Source organism: Corvus moneduloides, chromosome 13 (genome assembly GCF_009650955.1).
Source record: "Corvus moneduloides isolate bCorMon1 chromosome 13, bCorMon1.pri, whole genome shotgun sequence".
NCBI lineage: Eukaryota > Metazoa > Chordata > Aves > Passeriformes > Corvidae > Corvus > Corvus moneduloides.
In genome coordinates, this window is record NC_045488.1 from 2,769,170 (window position 1) to 2,792,392 (window position 23,223).

Genomic DNA, 23,223 nt, shown 5'->3' on the forward strand with positions numbered 1-23,223 from the left:
TGTCACTAGGCACCAAAAAAAAAAAAAAAAAAGATGGTTCTGACCACAACATTTCTGACAAGGCTTCCTTAAATTAGGCAGTGTGAATCTGCTCTGTTTTTCCTTTTGCAGTAATGGGGCAGATTGGAACAGAGTAAGTAAGACTCTGTCTGTGCTGATGAGGTGTAGTGCTGCTGGCAGAGTCATCACGTGTGAATGTAGTTTTGCCAAGCTATACCAGCACAGCCAGTGCTGGCAGAGGTAACAGACCTGAGCTACAACTTCACAAGCAGAGTTATATGAATACATTTTATATCATGAAAAAACGTTTCATTAGAGGTACAATACAAGATGCATAAATATTTCTGAATATTCTCAGAAATGTGTTACTTAAGACAAAATATATCTTGTTAAAGTGACAGACTGAAAAATTACAGTAATTTTTAAACAAAACATCCAATTTTTGTTATCACTTGTTGCAGACTTTCTAGGAGGGCACTCACACACTCTGGTGACCATATAAATAGTGTCTTGGAAAATACTTCAAGAAAATCTTTTTACACTTACATAGCAATCCATACCAGCTGGTTTGTACTGCATTTTTAATGCTTTAGGATACTGAAATCTTAATATTGCTTCAAACACAAGATACAAATACACTCTCTTACATCGTACTTCAGATTTGGATCCTTATGTGCACAAGTGCATATAAAAATGCTCTTCAGTGGACAACAAAAACATATTTCCCCATTAGCAGAATTAAATGCTGATTATGTTACATGAGTGAACATGAAATGTGCACGAAACTATAACAGCACCACAGCAAACACAGGCTTGAAGTCAGAATGAGAAAGATAATTATTATATCTACCTATATACTGAGTTCATGTGCCAGGCAATGAGAAAAATCAGCAGTCATGTCTCAGTGCTATTGAAACAACACTGCCTACTCATTTGGTTCTTACTGCTATTGAGAGGTTATTTTGACTTTTTAAAATGATTAATGTTATTTCCTTTGGTATGAATTTTGGTAGTCTTTTGACATTTCCATCTGTTCCTGCATTTCTTAAACAAAGATTGTTGTAATGTTTTTTTTTTTTAATCACACAAGTATAATAGCTTGAGAAGGAAACTTTCACCCACTTTAAACAAACAAAAATAAAATGAACCCATTGACCTAATGTTTTACAAGAACCAGAGAGAAAAATCTGGGGGGAGAGGGGGAGTTACTTCCAAGACACATTTCCCTGAAAACATGTTTTTTATTTAAGAAGCAGAGGTCAGATAAAAGCTTGTATAAGCTGTTCTTTGTTACTTTTGGAAAATAGTTTCATAAGGTGAAAAATTGTTTCCAAATTTAAGTTTTGTGTACCTCACTTTATTTGAGCAACGGGAATTAAGATTCTATTCCAGAAGAAAATTAGTTTTAACTCTCAGATTAAATTAATGTACAGAAAGGATTTTAAATCTGGCACATTGTGTACAGGAATTTGGTTCAGATTCTTTTTCTTCCAGTGCAACCTCAGTGAAATGCAAGAGTCATTTGCTATACCAAGGGACAGAGGCACACCTAATATCTGTAATTCGTTATGGTTTGCTGGTATTCCTCTGATAACCTTTCGTGGGGGCAGGAAGGAGGTTATTGTCACTTCTGCTGCAAATCTGTCCTGTCTGAGCTGCAGATGTAGTTGCCCGTTCTCTCATATGTATAAACATATTTACATCTTCTATTTAATTTTGATGTTGGTATAAGAAGCCAAACCAAGTCATCCATCTCACCCTGAAAGCACCTCAGTACCACTGATACATTTTCCCAGCTTTGAGACTAAAGAAAAATTTTGTTCCACTAAATGAAAGCGATCAAGTGGTTAATCCTTTCAAGTGCAATTAGCAGCACTGACCTCCCTGTTCTTTAAAATGAGGGTCATGGGGAGGTAAAGGCCAGTTCTGGGCCTTTTCTTTCATATCAGAGTACCCCTTCACTATCTCTTCTCTTTCCAAAAACATCAGAGACCAAGAGGGAAAAACAGGCTTCTGCTTCCATTAGCAGTAACTTAAACAGCCATAAGTTAAAGGGGGAGGAAAAGGAAGAGCATCTCTATCTCCTCTCACAACAGAAGACATCTGGCCTCCTGTGGGGAGGCCCCAGATAACAAAGAACCTGTCAGTGCAAACCTCTGCGATGTGTGCAGAGAACCATTTTACCTGCAGTCTGGCTCATTCATTTCCTGCCACTGAAGCCATCTGCTTTTGCTTATTGTGGGTATTTTTGTTCTTTGTTTGGCCAGGAGCATGAAGTGGCTTCACTTTAGCATGCCTGTAAGTTTGGTCAGAGGGAGTATTTAATCCTTTTCTCAAAATGAATAAGAGAGGGAGCTGCTGCAAAAAACAATTCCTTTCCTGGAAGGTAGCAGAAATGTCATCCAAGCCGAGGTTGAATAAAGGGTCATGTCAGTGCATGGAGAAAAGATACATTGAGATTGAAAAGAGGTGCCAACTTGGAATCTACAGCACAACCTCCCAAAGCACTTGTAATCTTACCTGATTTAAATCCTTTGCTACTGCTTCTTGCCATTTTGAGTCCATCTGGTTTTCCACATCTTCAGGCCCAACTGCAGAGCAATATAAGGATCTGTTCTTACCTTTCCCTTGCACTGTGTTCCAGTACTTTGCCTGAATGCTTTAAAAGTCAGTCTACATAAATGATGGTTATAGCACACTTGTATAAAATGTAATGTGATACAAAAGTCCATGCTACCTATCCCTACCTTTGAAAGTGCCAAAAGAAGAAGGAGGGAGGGAAACTTCCTATTAATTTCCCATCATTTGCTATAATGCAGTTAATACACTCCCACATACCATTAACTTGTGTCTCACAGTATTCTGGGGCACAGAAGTTAGTGGTGATTGCAGCACAATTACAACAGGAAAGCTTTCCCACTAAGATCAAAATATGTGGCAGTTAAACCCCTGATCTATTGATACCAGAATATGAGGTCACCTACTAAGGTACTGAAGGATTCAACATAGTTCCTAAACTGTTATTCCTTGTCTTGAGGGACACCATTTAGTATAATTCCAATGCTGTCATTAAGACTATTAACTGGTGAAAATTAGTAATATCAACATTTAAAGGAAGTGTTTATATGAAAAATCCACCCCATTCTTCCTGTTCACTTGTTGGGAGACATAACACATAGCTGTCGTTTTATGGATTCTGAAGAGAAATGAGATGCTGTCAAATTTTGAAAGTAGTGTATCACATTAAAGTAAAACCACTCAGTGGTGTGATTTCTTCACCCCATCTGCCAGAAATAAATTCAAATATTTCTGAAGTTCCAGAGCAAGAGGTGGGAACTCGTTCCCTAGTGCAAAACAGACAGCAGACTGTATTTTCACCTCATGGAAAGTGGAAATTTTTGTCTAACTTTAGCAATGCTGCTGCAGTTGCCACATGATTTTACTGCTGACTTCTCAGACCACTGGTGTTGCAATAGGATGTTTAGAAATATACCACAGAAGAGAATGTGCTACACCAACATACCCCAGACTGAGTCCTGCTCTACCTCTGATCCTGTGCACTGTGCTTCCTTTACCTGTAAAGTTAATTTCTGCCTCTGAATAAAAGTGCTTATAATATAAAGCCGGGCCCATAAGCCAGTTGAACTGGCATGAAATCTAAAAGCTTTAGTATAATTTATGAAATTATTTGCTTTGGAGATATATATTAATGAACTGAAGAGAATCATATTCTTTTAAATTTTAAAAAGCATCCTTTTTTCTTTTCTACAGAAGAACAATACTTTGGGTTCTAGCAAAATTCTGTATTTCAAGAACATCATAATATTTCTTTCAAAAATTATTTTTGAGGTTTCAGTTTCTCGACTGAATTGTTTGCCAAATGCAGCATGAATTTCAGCTGACCTGAAACTGCATTTACTAGTGATGAGTCTGTGCAGCTGAAACATGCAGTATAGTTTTTCTGTTCACAGGTTTCCTTTGGTCAGAATCAATGCTACAGTCTCTTTCTTTTTTTTTTTTTTCCTCCATATTTACAGGAGACAAGGAAGCAACTTGATACAGCTTCAATTGTCAGAAACATCATGTCAGGCACCTCAGTCTACTTGAAGCAGTTGGATCACGTTACTTCCTCTTTTAACCTCACACGTGTCTGAGTGTGGTTACAATATTGGCATTGATCTGCATACCTGTGTTGGTTAAGAATACAAAAGTGCTTGTATTCTATTCTATCATGACTGTGTTGGCCAAAAAATAGAACATAGAAACCTTTACATCACCAAAAGCTTCCTCTTTTCCTTGAATATGGCTTACTTTATCAGGGAAACTGGTTTAAAATCAATGCCTGAAGCAGCTGCCAGGAAATTTGCCAACAAAATTATAGTGCCAGAGTCTCAAATGCAGAACGCTCTCTAAGGTAGGCATGGCTGAGCTGATTTTGCTCATTTTAAAAGGAGAATTCATTGAAAAAAGAATGGAGTAAGAAACAAACAAAAAAAAGTTCTTGAATTTTTTGAAGTCCATGAAAACTAACAAAGTAGATTAAAGCAGTCAAGGTAACATGAAATGCTTCAGCTGTTCCAACATATGGATGGTCTGATGGCAATGGCAGGATTTGTTTTTCTGGGCCTCTGCAAAGTTCTGCCCACTCTATATGGGCAGTGGTCATTTTCAGCTAAACATATGCCTAAGCATTTATCTTTGAGGCATTGATTTAGAAAAGACATTTCTTGTTTATATTTCTATATGTTGGCACTTTTCTTGTGAGAAGTTAATATACCATAACTAACACTATACTAAACCCTGTCACTGTCTTTTTAGCACCTTGTTTTGTTTTCCAGAGTTCCAGTGTTGGCATGCTACTGATAACAGAATTGGGATCTTCCTATGCTGCTGAGTTTACTGTGTCATTTGCACCACTGACCAGAGCCAAGTCTGTATCTCAGACAAAAAGGAAATATATTACAAAATGTGTTATTAGGAGAAGCCACTGCTTCAAGTTATCAAGACAACACCAAAGCACATTAATCAAGCATACAATAAATGATGACAGTTTGTTGTTTCATCTGAATGAAAAAATTAAATCCATCTGTTCCGTGTTCAAACCTAGAATCCAATCTTGGCAGTTCCATGTGCTAATGAAAACTATTAAAAAAATTTTATGCATTCTCTATGCAAGATATCATAAAAATAAATACTCCTTAGACTTGAGAGGCAGTGTTATGCAAGGCCCTGCTGAGGTCACTAAATAGAGCACACGTGTGGAATCTGAGGATGACGTGCATTATGTTAGACCACATAAAGTATTTCCACACTGCTCGCTCACAGGCCAAACCTCCAATCTCTGTTCTGTTCAGATCCTCAGTTCCATGGCTCTGCATGCAAGAAGTGCTCCATTTACACCCTACCCATTGTAGCACCAGGAATTAGCATTTTAGTAATTCAAGAGATTCCACCACTTAAGATAGTGGAACACAGCTCTAGAAATTGCTTTTAATTCCTAAAACCTCTGGCCATGGTGGTCATGAATGGTATATTTCTAGAGTAACTCTATTGATAAAAATACAGGGTTTGTTTAGAGTTTTAGCACCAGCAGTATCAAGTAGATTTCCCTTATCCTCCTCATGCTTACTGAATCCTGCAAGGAGCTCTTAACAGGTTTGTGAAATACAACATCTGCATAAGCAGCATTAATCCCTGTGCCCAGTGTACTCACCCACGTGCCTAACAATTTATTTTTTAAGTTGTTCACAGTTTTTCCAGTAAAGTCAGGCTTAATGGTCTGTACATCTGTTCAGTCTCCTAGAGTCTGTATTAAAATCAGCACCACGTTAAAGCTTCCATTTCTCTTGACCTTTCTAACCACAGGGCTGGCTATGCCTTCCAGGAGCCTGGCAACCAGAGAAGGATTTTTGTCTGTACCATTTTCTATCTTCTGCAACAGCCCTCCAAGTGACTGAGGTGCATGAGCCAAAGGAATTTAGTGTACTGTTACATGGAGAACAACATCCAGGTCTAGGGCAACCACAGGTCTACTTTGAGCATAGAAGGGAATAAAAGCAGTCTAATACAGAAATGTCTGATTTCCCTGCTGTTTCCAAGTTCCTAAACTGCATGCAAATGTAATGTCAAACGTACAGCATCAGATACATCAATGCAAGCAGATTATCCTCACTGAAAGCAATGAAGCTACACCTGTCTCAGATGTTTATGAAACACAGATACATACCTTGTTTTTCCAATCTGAGTTTATAGGATAAATAATGAGTCAAATATTTTAATGCTGTCAGCTGAAAACGTTTGACAGTCTTCTAGAAGCAGTAAATTCAAGATCCCATGGTACTAAGCTTGTAAATCTTCCTTTATGAGCTATCACCTGCATAGTTGCTTAGAACAAAATCATCTAGTTTGACTCCCATCCATTAAAGCTGGGTCCAGAAATGCAAAGCAGCTCTAAGCCAGATAAAGCAGTGAAGAATTCTTCTGTGAAGGAAATATGGTCAGTGCAAGGTGATACAAAGATCTGAAAAGGTGCTGTTGAAATTACCAGATCGCCACCTGTCAGTGACCAACAGAGTCTCTAGTTAAAGAGTTGGCAGCCTCAGAAGGAATTGAAAGGCAGAGGCAGGACAGAGCCATCTTTGCCTTCCTTCCTAGTGCTACAGCTCATATGCATCTCCAGAGAAATTGTCACAGCTGTTATAGCCTTCCTTACTTATTCAGTGTGGAATATATAAGAGAAGACTCGCCATCCTTACAAACTTAGGACTTATACCAAAAAAAATCCAAAAGACACCATTAAGTGAGTGAAAATTAAAACCACAGATCATTAACACTAAACACTGATTTTTTTAATGCCTATGTTTTTAACAATGCAGCATTCTACTTGGAATTTGCTATTTCATTACAAGTAAAGCCTCTGACCCTTTAAAAAATAATTTCTTTAATCTTCAGGGTAAGAGTATATCAACATCTTGACTAAAAACAAATTTCTAGGACTTTGAGTGTTTTCTGTTGGATTTTTTTAATGTGACTATACCAAATGAATTGCACTTAACATTACTTTCTACAGCAGCCTGCTTTGCTGGGGGAGGCAGTTTGGCAATTCTCCTCCTTTTTCCATATCCCTCTCCTCTCAGAGGCCCCTCATCATGATGACCCATTCATTTGGCTACGGGCTGCATGCAGCTGCCTCTGAAAGAAGCCAACTGTATTCTTGGGTCAGCTGGAGAAGTCAGCTTGATTACAGCTGTAGGGATGTACAGCACTTCCAATGCCTGTAACTTAGGGCACAGAAGACCCAGGCTTCCCCTCAGGTTTCAGCAGAGGGGCAGAACATACCAGCTACCTGCATAGCAAGTGCTCAATTGCTTCAGGCAATCCAGTGCACAAAAACTATTCTATTTAGGAATTTTCTGCTACGTATTTGGAACCACTGTCTTCTGTTCACATGCCTTCATAGGCATTTGCAATTTTTTGTAATGAAAGAGGAATGATTAGCTGGCACATTTCAGCTTAGTGGCTTATACTGTGCTGTAGATGGGATGTGTGAAAACTGAATGTTTCCTGATTTCCATTAATATTTTCCATGTATATTTATCCTACAGAAATTAAACTGTCCTGAAATATCATGACACAAACTTTTTTGTTATTGTTGCAAATGAAAATGAATGTTGGCCAAAGCTTGCCATTCTTAGAGAAATCTCAGACTGAATAACTGATTACCCTGCATAAATCTTGGCAGTGCTGGGTTACCCATTTTTAGGAAAAGCAAGTTTGGGTTTGTTTTGTTTTTTTTTTAATGAGAATTAACACAGTGAGGGAGGCCCAGTGAAGTAACTTCAGTGACTTCATCTCACATTTCTTTGCTATAAACCAGTACTATTCAAAGGGTAAAAAACCAAAACCATTTAGGTTTTGGCCAATTCTTTGTGTTTCCACTATCCCCCATCCTGCGCTGAAGGCCTTCATTATTTTTTAGGATGAGGAAGACTTCCAGAAGACTTCACAGATACCAAGTGATTCATTATTCATCAAGGTCTAATCATAAAGGACAGGACTGACTTACACTGGAGGTGGAATATTCATCAATTACAAAACCTCAAAATTTCAGGGTATGACAAATTGTGTAAACCTGATGAAATTAGTCTCAGGGCCTTGATTAACCCTTTTGCCTTATGCTGTATCATTACAGAAGAATGAGCATTACCAAGTGTATGCTCTGAAGCTGACTAATGGTTGTAAAGGTCTGTATTTATGGGCAAAACCAAGAAAGGAATGACTGCCAACATCAGATGAGATACAGATGGCATATAAGGAGAGAAGAGGTATTTGACAGTTTTAGTATTTGGATTACAAGTGTGAATTGGATAGATTCAAAGGAAGCAGAAACAAGATTTTGACACGATTAATGTAAAGTGAACAGTGAAATATTCAGTGTAACTCAAGACATGAAGTAGCTTGGAAAGCCTACTGTTGCGTAATTTGAACAGCAAATATCTGAATTCTCACCCAGGGTAATGCCAGAATCAGACTCCTTTATCACATCAATAGCTTGGTCTAATCCAGCTTCACTGCAAGATCCAATAGATTCCACAGGTTTCCTTCCTGCTGCAGATGCTGTGCCATATCCACCCAAAAGTGACATTGGCAAAGATCAGGCCTAAATGTGAATATATTAAATGAGCATATTGGTCAAAACAACAGTTCCCAAGTCCATTGCAAGAATCCCAAAATAAATAGCTCATTATTTCATTTGCTGTAAGTTCCCATGTAGTTTGTTTGGGAAGTCAGAGTGCATTATTCTTCAGCTCATTAAAGTTTACTTTAACAAGCTGTGAAGCTGATACAGAAATGGTTCAACAGTTCAATATTTCAATATTGCATTGCCTTTCCTTTTTTTTTTTTTTTTTTGAAAGCTTCAGGATCCCACTTGGCATAAAAATTACATTTCAAACAGATTTTCAGATACACTTTGGAGAAAACTTTGTTTTTCAGGCATTTTTAAACAATTTCTCTTCTCCTCCTCAAACTACCTTAACATTTTTCACTAGCAAAACAAAGATGTTCTTTGTTTAAATAACATTTCCCATCTTGCATGTTATGAAACAGCACATTTCGCATTTCCTCAAAGCCAATTGCAGGGTGAGATCTTTCAGTGAAGGCCATTCAGTGTTTTATAAAATATTAACTTACATGGCTGGTTTCACGAGTAAATCACATTGCTGTTATTGGTTTTTCTAGTTGTTTTTAAAGTTCACTTGCCAGATTTAGTGTACTAGGAACTGTTTACATACAGCAGGGCTAGAACTTGGGCAAAACTCTGCAAGTTCTCTTAGGGCATAAGATCACCACTTCAATCAGAAGGAATCAACTGTCCCAAGGCCACTGGTTTGTACTCCATGCCAATATGTGAGTGCCAGTCATGACCCAGTGAGTGGCCAGCCAGAACTGAACTGATGGCACATTCACACTGTTCCATGAAGTGCCACATGGAAGTGCTTGAGCTATGGGTAAAGGAGCTACTAAAAAGCAGGGTAAAAATGAGGAAGAGCTCTCCTAGCACATACATATTGCTTGCAATCCTTCAGTTGGCTGGATATCTCTATAGTGTTACACATCATGCAGCCCAGACATACTTTGATTTCTTTGCTGTCACTGGCATTTTAGGAGTTTGTTTGCCAAATTTTAATTCTAGAAAACCCACCAGACATCTATATCCAGTTGTCGTAACTTTTCATTTTTTATACTACCAATACGAGCAAAATTCTGTCAGGGAGCCAGTCCAGTCATCCAATCTCCTGCAACATCTTATTTGTAAAAGTTTCCAAAGTAAATGTCTTTGTCTTTTTTCACACAGAACGAACTTAGTGGAATTTCCTTACCACACACACAATGCATGACAGGATAGCTCCATCCAGAGGAACCAATCAAGACACCCACAGTTGTCAAGGCGTGTGTCAAGAAAACCTTCTACACGTGAGGCTCAGCCAGAGAACTGTTTGGTATTTGACTAACAGGCATAGCTGCTCCACCTACAGCTGTAATCCCTGCAATCTAGCATGCACCACATAAGGGAAATAAATTTGAATTAATATTTCAAGAAATTATATCATTCCTAAAATATTTACTAAGCGAAATAAAAGAAAATAAAAGTTCATTTAATCACACAGTTAGCAGAAGATGGTTACCTATGACCACTATTGGGTTTGGTCATGTAAGCAAGCATGCCTTTAGAATTTTTGCTAGAAGATTGTACAAGCATAATAAGAGCTGAAGTCATTTGTTACTTTGCAGGACAAGACCCTTACTCTTACTTCTTTCCAAAACCAGTCCATAGTTACAGCAATGGCTAGGATTACATATACAGTTGACTAGATAAACATCCACAGCTTATTTTACAGCCCTGCTGCTGGCTGGAAAGTTTTGGATCTCTGCAGTGTGGTTTGTGGGATCCTACAAGGTCTTGCAGACTTGTTAAGGAATTTCTATAGGGCTAGATAAACATTCTGCAGAGTGCTTTGTTGTTTCCTCATAGTTTATGCCAATTTTTTCCATTAACATGCAAGACTGCCTTGTGGAGAGTGTTCAGCAAGTGCTGGATGTGCATGCAAAAGACTTACATTTGCAATGAAATAGTTCAAGGATTGCTCTCTTGAGACTTTTACCATAATTGAGGAGAATCCTGTAACACCAAGACTGCATACTAATCCAGAGGTGCAGCTTGGACCCAATGCAAAACCTGATCATACAAGCCATACATGCTGTCAGCCAGCCAGCCAGTGGTGCCCAGGTAAGGAACAGTGCTGAGTCCAGCACACCTGGAAGTGAGCATGGCTGCTCTAATGCTGTATTGCCTTTAGCACTGAAATACCTTTAATGCTAAAGCACTAGAAATTAAGACAGGGTACAGTACAGAATAGAAATACGAAAGATACTGGTCTTCTTTACTCCTTCCTTAGCTGAAGGAAAGATCCACCAATTTCAGATAGAAGACAAAAAGTCAGGAATTTTTTTGGAAGGAATTCTTAGAAATGGATGTGCTCCAGCTCCTTTTCCTGCCATAGTCTGTACCTCCTTCTATATCAACCTTGTTAATTATGAGAAAACTAAATCAGTTTGATATGATAGCTTTGTAATACCAAATAGGACAGCAATTACACAGAACATGAAGTTGCATTAGCTGTGTAACTTCACAGTACGAAATAATTGCTACTTAGGGACCTAAAAGATCTCTTACTACAATTCCTCTAGCCAACAGTTGTTCACGTGAGTCTCTTAGGAGTAAAGCTCTATAGAATCTAAGTCAGATTCTCAGTTAAACAAAAACTTTTTAGTAAATCCACAAAAAAAAGAGAAAAAAAAAATCCTTGAGACAACATCAACATGTCTCCTAATCAACACAAAAGCCAAAGTCACCGATCTCCTTTTCCTCATGTTCCAGTCCTACCAAAATTGTTCAGCTAAATTGTGCAACGTAAGACTGCTTCCCTCCCCTTGCAAAAGGCCTAAGGTAATTATGCCCCAGCTCCTCCTAGGATGCAACTGGATTTTGAGGAAAACAGAAGGGCCTCTTGTGAACTGCATTCCAAATTTCATATGACAGACTACAGTAAAGAGTACCTAGCTATTGTACAAAAGCCACTAAAGAAGCATTAAAAGCTACACCCCAATACAGTGCCCAGATATGCCACAATTTTGAGAACGTCGGCACAAGGGTGAACATCAAGGTGTGGATATTCAATCCCATACTTGGCAATTCATGTAAGAGTTGCTGCTGCCAAACCAACCAGACTGTGAAATGCAGCTACAGGCTGAGGAAGGTCAGAGATTTCAGTTCATTTTGCAATGGTAAGACCTGCAAAATTAAATTATTTAGATCCAAAATGAAATATTACATTGTGTTTCATACTCAAAGCATAAACAGACCATTGAGCAAGAAAGGACTGTTTACTTATGTTGTTTTCCTTTTCATACAATGAATTAGAAATATAATAGTTATAGGAAATTTTAACCTAATTTAAGTCTTTTCCAAAAATACATTGCTAGAACATTTTGGGATGACAACTTGTAAGAAACAGAGCCAGAACAGCTCCTTTGAAGCCACTGTTTCTCATGTATGGGAGAGAGTTGTGTGAATGTATCTGCCAGAGTTTCCAAACACATTTTGCCTACAGAGAATCAAGGCAGGCAAAACAGCTCTGGATGCATTAGAAGAGTGCCACAATCTAAGTGACAAACTGGCAGAGTAGAAGAGCCTTCCCCTCTTCTCTTTTACCAAGTTTCAGGCCCAACTTTTGAGAACTTCTATTGGCCTCCACAGTATTGGATACAAAATCCTCCTTAACAAACCAGCATTAAAACTAAATTAAAATTTTCAATTATTTTTTTCCCGTAAATTTATTGTAATTTAGATCAACTGAGGCAGTTGGCAAATTCATAACAAGAAAATTGTTTTGTGTAAGAAAACAAATGGCAAGTTCCAAAAACATCTAACTAGATCAGTGCTTTTTGAAACACCAATTTTTAATTTCAGAACAATATTTGATTTGAACAAAACAAACTCTTTATCAGCAATTAAGATCTTTTACCCCTTAGATAGAAGTGTGACCTTTAAGAATTCATGTTTTCATACTATGTATTTTCCTATCCTCTCAAAGAATAGTAAATTAATCAATAACAAGGATGGTGTGGGTTAAGCACATTTACCTTGCAAGAAGTGCACATGCCCATTGTGGCACCCAGAGCCATGCCCAGAACTTCTGCTGAAGATTTCAGTGCTTCTACTGCTCCTTCCTCCTAAAGCTTTGACACCTCAAAATACACCAGGGGTATTTCCAAATCAAGAAGTGTTCTGAGTAGACAGCCCTGCCATCCCTCCTGCACAGTGCACAACTCCCAACTGAGCTGAAACACATTAGGCAAAAAACCCCCCAAACGAACTAAAAATCAAAGAAAAAAATGAATCATGTAGTATTGACATACTTCAAACTATTTTACAATTGCCAGAAGGACTGAGAACAAATAGTTTATCTTTAAAGATGAAAGATTTCTTCTTTGTTTGTTACTGTGAGTGAATATCCGTTTCTGATTATTAGACTTCTGCACATTCCTCTCTTATTTTCTGGTTTCTGTACTTTTTCTGACACCAATTCAGCAAGCAACTATGAAACTAATTAGCATCCCAGCAATTCAGCTCCAGGATCCATTGACATATATTTGAGTACATGTTTTCAATTATCATCAACACTGATGCATTGTTTGCTAATATTAGTTTAAAATGCCTCAGTTACTGCCTTAGTCTTTATTGTTTTCAGGCTTATTTCTTAGTACTCTGCCCTTATAGAAAAATACTTAGCACATTAGTTCAAGTTGAAAGATGAAAAAAACCTTTGCTAGATTAGTGCTGCCCTGTACTGTGCACATTTAAAAGTATTTTGGCCATTATATTCTTCGGGGGCAAAATTTTTATATTTTATCAAGGTAAATATGAAGTTCTGATTCTCCCACATTTTGATTTTCAATCTTTTGATATAAAAAAATGCTCTGAAATTCCTACATTACCTCATATAGTAAACACGCAGTCATCCATTTGATATTTGAAGAGCACATGGTGACTTAATTTTAAATAATAAACTTTTAACCTACATCACTGAATGAGTTGAAAGTATGATCCAAAACAATATAGTCAGAAAAATTCATGATGCTCATATCATAACAGATATAACCATTCAACAACATTCTTGGAACATTTGCCAAGGCCAAAGACCACGTGCTGGCTGGCATCTGCGAGAAATATTTATGGGCTTTTCAGGAGTCTAAGCCCAAAGGCTTCAAGCTGACAGTAGGGAAACTGTCACATAAGGATACAAACAATCCTGAGATGGAGCAAGTTTTAGATATTTTATCCTGAGGAAATCTGGGATTAAACAGAATAGCTTTATGACTGTATCACTGCGGCTTTTACTACGACCTCTGGAAAGGATGCAATGTAAGAAGCAACACAAATTTCCCAGAACACCTCTCAAGTACTCATTTGTAAGACAACTGAAAAAAGTTAGCTTCAGTGATTTTACACCTTATGTAACCTTCTGACAAGTTTCAGGACATCCATTAGAATTTTTCCCCAGAGATGGTACGGTTTGAAAAACTGTAAAGAATTAATGAAATCCAACACCTCATTTCTTTCCAGAGTAAGTGCTGAACAATTTTCTAGGATGTTGGAAGCCTTAAGGGCAGGTAAAAAAAAAAATTCAGGTCTAATTACTATCAGATTGTTGTCTTCCCAAAATACTTCCTTTCTCTGCCTGTAGTAAAGATGAATGCCAGTTATGTTCTACCTCTAGTAAGAAATACCTCTTTTTGATCAGTTTTGAACAACACATGCATCTGGATGTGGATTAAAATAGCAAAGAAATGCATCTGAGGGGGGATTTAAAAATAGCAAATAAAGGTAAATATGGTCTCTCCTGATAAACTCTAAATTAACTAGAGATTGGTACCTCAGCAAATGAATTAAATTCTTCAATGAATATTGCTGCTTTTGTAACTGACTGAACATTACAGGACTGGAAATGTAGAGCTCTTTTCTCTTGAATGAAACATAGCACAGTCAAAGGAACATGCTCAAATAAGGACAGTAGAAAACAAAAAGGCTATAAAATTGTTTCCCTGGCCCTAGGGATAACAGATTCCATGATCTAATAAAGAAGGTTGAGAAATATTTGCCCATATAAGTGAAGGCTTTCCTACAGGGCTGTTTTTCAAGAGGGCCTGATTCTGCACATACCCCTTGTTCTTCACTGCTTGTAGCACTAACATTTCACACAGGATCCAGCTCTTAACTTGCTCATATTACTCATTTTTCTCGCCAAGACCACCCTTCTAGCTCTGGGTTACTTAACTATTGAACAAATTCTACCTTTGCTTTTCTTTGAGAGCTACAGAACTTCATACTAGACTATGTTATCTCATTTATTTGCTTTTCCCAGTCTTGTGTTTTGAAAGCTACCCCTAATCTTTTTAATGTGTCAATAGCCTTTCATCTTTCAATAAACACAACCCATCCTGCTGTTGTAAGCTCTATCTAGTCCACAGGTTTCCCAGCTCTTTCTTTTCTGTGATTGCAGACTTTGTCTCTACGTGCAGTTTTGGGGAATATTTTAGAGAAATGCTAGAATGAAGTATCTTATCTTTTATCACTGAAAACATTAAATTGTGATTCAAGGTCTATTTTTTCACCACAAATTACAACTCAGAAACCAGCTAGATAGCTTATAAAATCTGCTACATCTGCTCCAATAACAGACAGATAACTGTGGAGTGCTAATCAGCATGACAAACCCATCCCCAGACATAAGATTTAACCTAGTAGCTTTATCAACTGATGAAACACTCTCCTTTTTTGGGAGATATATTCCTTTTTGGACTAATCAGGCAGAAAAGAGCTGGTCCTATGCAGAAGAAAAAGCAAAGGATACAGGCAGACATACCTGAGGTTGCATGAAAATTTCACATCACTTCTCACTATTCCATTAATTCTGTTAAACCCTTTCTTTTGTCATTTTATCACTCACAAAATTATATATACACCTACTGTAGAGACAATAGGTATAAACATGAAGCTGGTTCTTATGTTGGCATTCCTATATAATGATTATACAATCCTTTGGTTGCCAGTAAAATCTTTGTGCGTGAATATGCATCATGAATTTAAAGTAAATATGAAGAAAACATCATTTAGTGCCAGAAGTAAAAGTTTTGGGGCAGGAACTCAAATTGTAATCTCATTTGTAATTCACTTTGGAGAAGTTATTAACCTTGTTTTGATATCCTATACATCCCTTCTAATGAAATTGAACTCGAATCTGTCATAGTGAAGCATATGAGAGAAGGCAGCAGCAGACAATACACTTGGGAATAATAAATACAATTTCTGGTATGAGAGGCAAATGAAGGCCAGGTGTGACTCCCTGGGTAGTGTGATAACCACTATTCCAAGCAAGAATAAATCTGATCACTATTTGATTGAAAAAAGGATTGGGAGAAACAAGCATCAGCCCTAAAATACCTGCCAAACCTATAAAGAAAAAAACTATGCAACCAGAAGAATGAAAAAGCACTTTTCTTTACTAATCATAAAATAAAAACAGGCATAGAACCCAAACCCTTCTTCCACAGAAGTTGTCACAGACACCCATGATAGCAGAAGGCATTTCCTGCTCATGCTTTTGCATGCATAACTTGTATACATTGTTTTTGCCAGAAAACTAATTTTGGAATAATAGACTCTTGGCCAACGTGAGAACGAAGTGTGTACCCCAGCATTCAGCAGATGCACATGGGACTGCCAAACTAAATTTATGAAATAAAAAATATTCCACTTGGGCAAATATGGAGAAATGGTTCACCAAAAAAATTCCAAAATCAAATATGTCGAATTCCCCAGAGGCTTTTCACAACCTTTACTGCATTAGTAGAAATACAGACCACAGTGTAGCATCTGAACATTGTTAAAAGATGCAGACCACACAAAGAGCTCAACAATACTTCCTTGGGAGGAAATATTAGTGCTTCCAGTACTAGTCTCTTTGACCATATGTGTTAGTGGTTTAAGGAAATGTTTTTCCCTCTTTAGGAAAAGACTAGATCATTTCATTAATCCAAGATAATACGATATTCTACTCGGAGACATATTTTGTCATCACTCACACAAGGTTTTGTTAGATATACCCAAGTAAGCTCTGAGCAAATCAATGCACATAATTAAATTCTATGATCAAGGCAAAGCCCAAAATAGCAAGATATTCTAATCTCACTCTTAGAAATGACAGGAGTTTAATTTTCAGTTGTACTGTCATTTTAGAAAGTTTTTGTTAAAAACTATAAAACTCACATACAAAATTGCCCACTGTTAATTCAGGAGAATCTTCAAACAAGGTTGATACTTTGGACAAAACATAAGTCCATGACCTTGGAAGAAGACAGGAAGGGAGGACTTTCAGCTGCTGTACAAAGTTTGGTTAAGGAATGAGCGAAAGAGATTTCCTTCTCTGCTTTCCCTCTTTAAAATCAACTTCCCATACTGCCAGAAGCTGCTTTCCTTGAACTAATAGATGTTTCTACTTTTACTCATTCAACTTGAACAGGAGTCTTGAAGGTAGTGAACCCTTGAAAAGCTGTGCCATACGTATCCTTTTCTGTTATCATTTGCATTATTAGTTCATTGCATCATTATTTTTAATGTAAAGTGCTTAACGATCTTGTTTATGAGAAAAATACTCTTGAACACAATCAAAACCTTGCTATATGATTCATTTTTCCATTCCATACATATATTTCGACACAGATAATGACATCTGGAGTTATGCAGTACACACAGGCCCTGATCCAACAGCTTTTGAGAACAGCCTATGCTCATTTCAATTGGCCCTGGATTGGGTCCCTAACCTGTACTATACTGGCTCTTTATTTCATACACAATTAATATCAGAGGAAATTTACCAGTAACAAAAGGCATATGGAGATTCACCAAGGACCCTGAAAAGTGAATTTTTAGCCTTTCATTTAATTGGAAAGCAACAGGACATGTTAGCAAACCTGATTTACCACTGTCTGTGACTTTTCAATGTTAGTCCATACTACCTTTCAGGAGCTCACTTTATTTTTACATAATTATTCCTAGCATAGCTCATCATTAAAATGCCAACTGGTAACAAGAAATATAGATAAAATCTCTTGTGCCTCTTATATAGATTCCAATTGTAGTCATAATTCTCCTAGATTATAAGGATATGACTCTCCCTGATCTTGTGCTAATCTTTAATACAAAAGGGTGCTGTCCCTGGGAAAGGTTATTAAAATAATGCTTTACACCTTCCTGAAAGGTGTAGAAAAAACCCAATCATTATGAGAGATTCCTATTGTATCTTACCTTTCTTTATATTAGGGGCTGACTGCTTCAGCAAAGTTCTGTCACGATGACTTGTTTGTCCTTCTGAAATTAGTGGAATTACCCACATGAGTAAACAGAATAGGATTTGGCCTTCACCTTACACTGACTGCTATAACCCTTGGTCTGCAAAATAACACCGACCACTAAATGCAGTCAGTCGTACAAAACAACTTTGTGTTCCTACTAAACCAATTTTGGCCTGATATATTTCAGATGTAATACACTTACCACTGAAGGGGGAAGAACAACAATCAAACAAAAAATTACAAAAAACCCCACAAAGCAAACACACAAAAAAGCACAGAAAACAAACATTAAAAAAGATAATCTACCTAAATCATAGACTGTGTTCTTTAAAAGCTTAACATGGATATGCTTCTCTTTACAAACACATCCTTAGCTGAAAAGTAATTCCAGTCTGCCAATATGTAAATGCTTTGCATGACTGTACTTTTGTTTAATGCTACCTGCAGGCAAATATGGATTCCTGTCATTCTTCAATTCACCACGTCTACAGAAATTAATTTTTCTTCTTAACTACGTCCAAAATACACTTGACTGAAAAAGAACCAGTTTATCTCAAGAAACATCTTGCATACAGAAAATTGCAGTCAGCACACAAGCAATATCAGTTTTCACAGATCTTAAGGCCATTTCCTAATTTAACTGTATATTTAGTTCCTTTTCTCCTCCAAAATAAGGGGCTGAAGAATATAGGAAGGCATGAGAGCTGCTGCTATTACAATGGAGACTACAAGGGTATACCTTAACGATGTAATATCAGGGTTGAAATATGTTTGATACTCTCAGGCTAAACCCCTGCTTCTTTCAAAAGAAAACCACTATATCTGTATAAGAAGCAATGCTCAGCTCTCCTGACCTTGGGGCAAAGATGGAGTAAGGGTCACCAGACCATTTGGCCTTTGAAGTACTTGCACTACTTGAAGCCCTTTTGTGTATCACACAGAGCTCACTTATTCCTACTTATCAGCTCCTTTATTCAATACATGCTCATTTGAGTCCATGAACTCTAGCACTTGAAGTTCTATTGCTAAGGCAGAGCTCAGTAGCTCAGGAGATGGGCTGATTCTCCAAACACATCCTTTAAAAACATGAGTTTAAAGGATAGCAGTAATTTCGGAGTATCAACATTTTTATAAGTCTTTTTGCCCCATATTTTACTGCTTCAAACAAGCAAGAAATTCCCTTCCCAACATTATCATGTAGGCATTGAATGATAACATTTCCGCAGAATGATTAAAACTCCTTAACAAAATCACTGCTTAAAAAAACAAATTTTATATGTTTTTTATCAAAAATGTTTGAGTGTTGAAATTCACCTTTATGGCCCAAATTCCTCTAATGACATGATCAACAGTCCCACAACCTAAATCGTCCTTTTGTTCAAAGTGAAAATATTCTTTCTCAGGAGAAACAGCTTTAATAATTTCAAGATGTTGTTGGAAAAAGGCTACTGGCTTGAGTAGCCGTTCTACTTGGCAAGTCCTTGTAACCAGTGCTCACCACACCCTGATGAGAAAGCAAAATAAATAGTTGTCAAAGCTTTCATGTATTGGAAACTTTTCACATGTTCACCACAGATCTGATGCCTGCTTTATACATGCTAGTAAATCAAATTTGCATATTACTACAGACATGAGTTACTAAAGCTTTCTTTTACAAGTTAAGGTTTCTGTGTAAAACTAATAGCTTACTCTGATGCATGACCAAAGAAAGTCAGCAATTTTGTCAGGAAGCCAGAGATTAAATGAGCTGGGAGGCCAGTCAGGGAACTGGTTACAAAACCATATGGTGCTTATTTTTGAGAATAAGAAATCAAGTACTTCTTCAAATGCAAAAACACCTCATGATTGTCTGATAAGAATCACATTGCACAATGTGTTTCACAGATTAATTGCACTCCAGTCAATCCCAAGGAAAAAGATAGTGATACCTTCAAAACTTAAATTCCTTCTAAGTACATCTAGATTAATACCATGTCTCTAGCATCCCTTCATATTATTTTGAAATCAGAACATCAAAAAAACCCAAACAAATCCTAATGCCATGTTCTGAAAACAATTTACATTGAATTCTGACCTTGAACACTGTACCCTAAGTTTTTGTTTCTTTCTTTCATTGCACCATTCCAGGATAGCCATCTGGACATTAAGCTTGCCAGTTTATCTCATTTGAAGTCACAATGTTGGCTTCCATACACATCCTGGAGCAAATCACAACATAATAGTGAGGTATGGCAGCCCCAGAAGTCATCAATACAAGGTAAAATCGAAATACTGTGGTTGGATGCTTCACCTGGCTCTCCAGAACAGGCCACTGCGTCTACCCACTACGTGGGGGACAGTGGCAGCAAGCATTCTGCTTCATAACCCACTGCCCAGGTTGGTTCCTGATGAGACTTATTCCTTCTTGGGTAAATTCCCAAATACTGAAATGATAGCATCTTAAACTGCTTCAACTAATGGGTCTTTACAAACATAATTGCACCTTGATATCATCTTACCATTATATACTGCACGACCTTTCTTTTCCACATCACACTGGAACTTAGTCCTCATCTAAAAATTATATTAAATTAATGCTAACCCCATAAAATCTACCATTCATATTTAAAAGTGTTCTATACCGCTACTTTAAAATTGTGAAATAAGGACAATCTCTGAATTTGTTTTTCTTTTCCTATATCTGGAATTGAACACTCAAAATTCTTGTAAATGAAGGAATTAGTTTAAAAGCATTTACGGATATCATTGTTAAAAAGGTTGTCACACCATGCTTATAAAAGTCACAGCACATAAAGCACTCAAAGACAGAATTATCTCTGAATAATACTCCAATTTGTGGTTTCATTACTTAAGAATGACTTTGCTTTATTACCCCACAACACTTTTGTAAGTACTCCATGACAGACTTGCTCTGACTTCAAGGAAAGACAATCTTTATATTACTATAATGTTGACTACTTTTTCATTTGTTAGAGCAACAGTGATGTTATTTGTATTTTCCCTGCACGTTATTTCTAAATGCTGGTGTATAATCTACACCTGACAATTGTCAAATTCTGCAAGATGAGGCATTTCTACTTTACTCCCAGCCTCAGCTCCATATAATTACTGATCATTCTTTCATTGACTTCATCATACTCCTAGTGCTTATAATTGAAGATTTTTTCCCCAATTTCATGTTTAAGAAAGCAAACCAAACAAGTTTAATAACTCTTACTAGAAATGGTAACTCTTACTAGAGGGGGCAGATAGGGAGGTATGTCATACACATAGGTGCCTTCAGAAGTAAATATAATGTATTAATTACTTGGAGTCTGAATTGAAAATTACTGGGAAATCATTAGCAAAGAGAAGCAAATACTCTAAATCACTGATTAAAAACAGGTAATACCGAATCATGAAGCCACTACTCCCTAACAGCTTTTAGTAAATACCTAGATATATGCATCTTTCACTAAGCATTTCATGCTAGTAGGGACATATGTTTGAGCCCTCCCACGTTCCAAGCAGAATTGTACCTGGAATAAGACCTGAACTAAGTCCCACTTTTTTACACCGTTTGGCAAATTACACGAGGTACATGAGGGCCTAATCTGTTCATGTGTGAGCAGTGCCTGTGCCATCCAGTTCCAGCTGGCTCCAAAACCCACACAAACAGCCTCTCACACTCCAAAAGCTGCCAGCCCAGCCCAGGGCACCCCTGCTCACACATGTGAGCCACTAAGGCAAGAGATGGGAAGGGACACAGAGAGACACACGGGGAATGCTGAGGAGACAGGCACCTGGTGAGACACTCCTGGAAGCAGGCATTGCTTACCAAAGGGAGTTCTATATCTGAGGAACAGTAGCCCAGGAATGACCCACACTGGTGTAGGGACAGCCAGAAGGGGTGGTAGTAAAACAGTTGTACACAAGCCCACATTCAAAGGGACTGGGATGGACTGGGTATAATATGCAGGGGAAAAAAAAAAACAAACTGAGGAAAGTTGAGGCTAGGAAGGAAGAAGGAACATGATATTTGTCTTAAGTTGGACCTGGGAAGTAAGGAGGCAGCGTATTTTAAATTATGTTCTCTTTTTCTGAATAGTCAAATCAATAATTTGAAGTTTGTGTTAATTAGAAATGAATTAACTAAAACTTCTGGTAGTCCCATGACAGAAAGAAACCTTCTAGATTGTTTTTGAATGACAATGTTTTGTTCCAGTGCAAAGCAAAGCAGAACTTTGACCAGAATGTTTTATAAAGTATTAAGCAGTGTTCTAGATTCTAAGCCATATTTTCTTACTCCACCTGGTATCAAAACCCCTGACAGCAATTCCCATTGCTTTGGCAGCTACTGCTGCAGTCAGCCCAGCAACGCCACCACCAATTATCAGCCTCCAGAGAGATCAAACAGAGAGTAAAGTGCATGCTATGTTCACTTATTCCATCACATGCTGTGTCTGCAATACGCCTTATCTTCAAAAGCACTTGAACTTTAAAGAGCATCAGAGACTAAAAATTGTTAAGTACTTCAGAGAAGAAAAAAAAAAAATCTTATCTCAACAATACAACATTGTTAAACAGCTGGTTTGGTCTAGAAGAGCAGGTGGTCATCTGTACAAAAGGTACCACATGTAGAAAATAAGAGAAAAATGTTAGAAAAAATAAGTTAAAACATGACTAGAGGCACTTTTTCTGTTCCATGGGACATAGACCTTAACTCAAACTTTGATAACAAAGGATGCTGACATTATTTGTCCACTTATGCAAATGCTTTCCTTTACTGTAGCTCTTGTCAGCTATCAATTCTGACAGGTATGCTGCAGCAGGTATCAGAGGCCAGGGCTCAGTCTCAGAATGGAGAAATAGACTGCCAGAAGATCCTTTAAAAAACAGTGACCATCCTTCTGAAGCAAGATGCGACAATGCATTTTTTACACTGAAAATAACTGATCAAGCATTTGGCAAAAAAAAAGAAAAATGACTGAACTAAGGCTGAACTAAGATGTACATAATACATTCACTGCAAATTTCAACTGCCCTTGGCTGCACTGTATTAAGGCAGGTGAGAGCAAACAGAAGTCCTTGATGTTGGTGTCTTGTCCAAGCAGAAGCAGGTCTAGTACAATATCTTTTTTGGAACCATCCTGGGAATAATCTAGTCCTGAGCCCTTGGGGAAGTTTTAAAAGATTCTGATCAAGTAAATTCTGCAACCAGAATGCTCAGATGCGGTTAAATTGACTTTTATAGGATGGCTTAAATAT

The 23,223-nt window shown here is 37.5% G+C and overlaps 1 long non-coding RNA gene across 3 annotated transcripts in view; it reads right to left on the reverse strand.

The window, feature by feature from the left end:
* Window positions 1-23,223, reverse strand: part of LOC116450527 — a 50,571-nt gene that overhangs the window by 4,800 nt on the left and 22,548 nt on the right. For 2 of the 3 annotated variants that reach the window (XR_004242819.1, XR_004242818.1), the window contains exons 4-6: window positions 8,509-8,659; window positions 6,227-6,480; window positions 2,521-2,591 (exon numbers count right to left, since the gene is read on the reverse strand). This is a non-coding gene — a long non-coding RNA (uncharacterized LOC116450527). The remainder of the gene's footprint in view (window positions 1-2,520; window positions 2,592-6,226; window positions 6,481-8,508; window positions 8,660-23,223) is intronic. The other variant, XR_004242820.1, reaches the window with a different exon arrangement.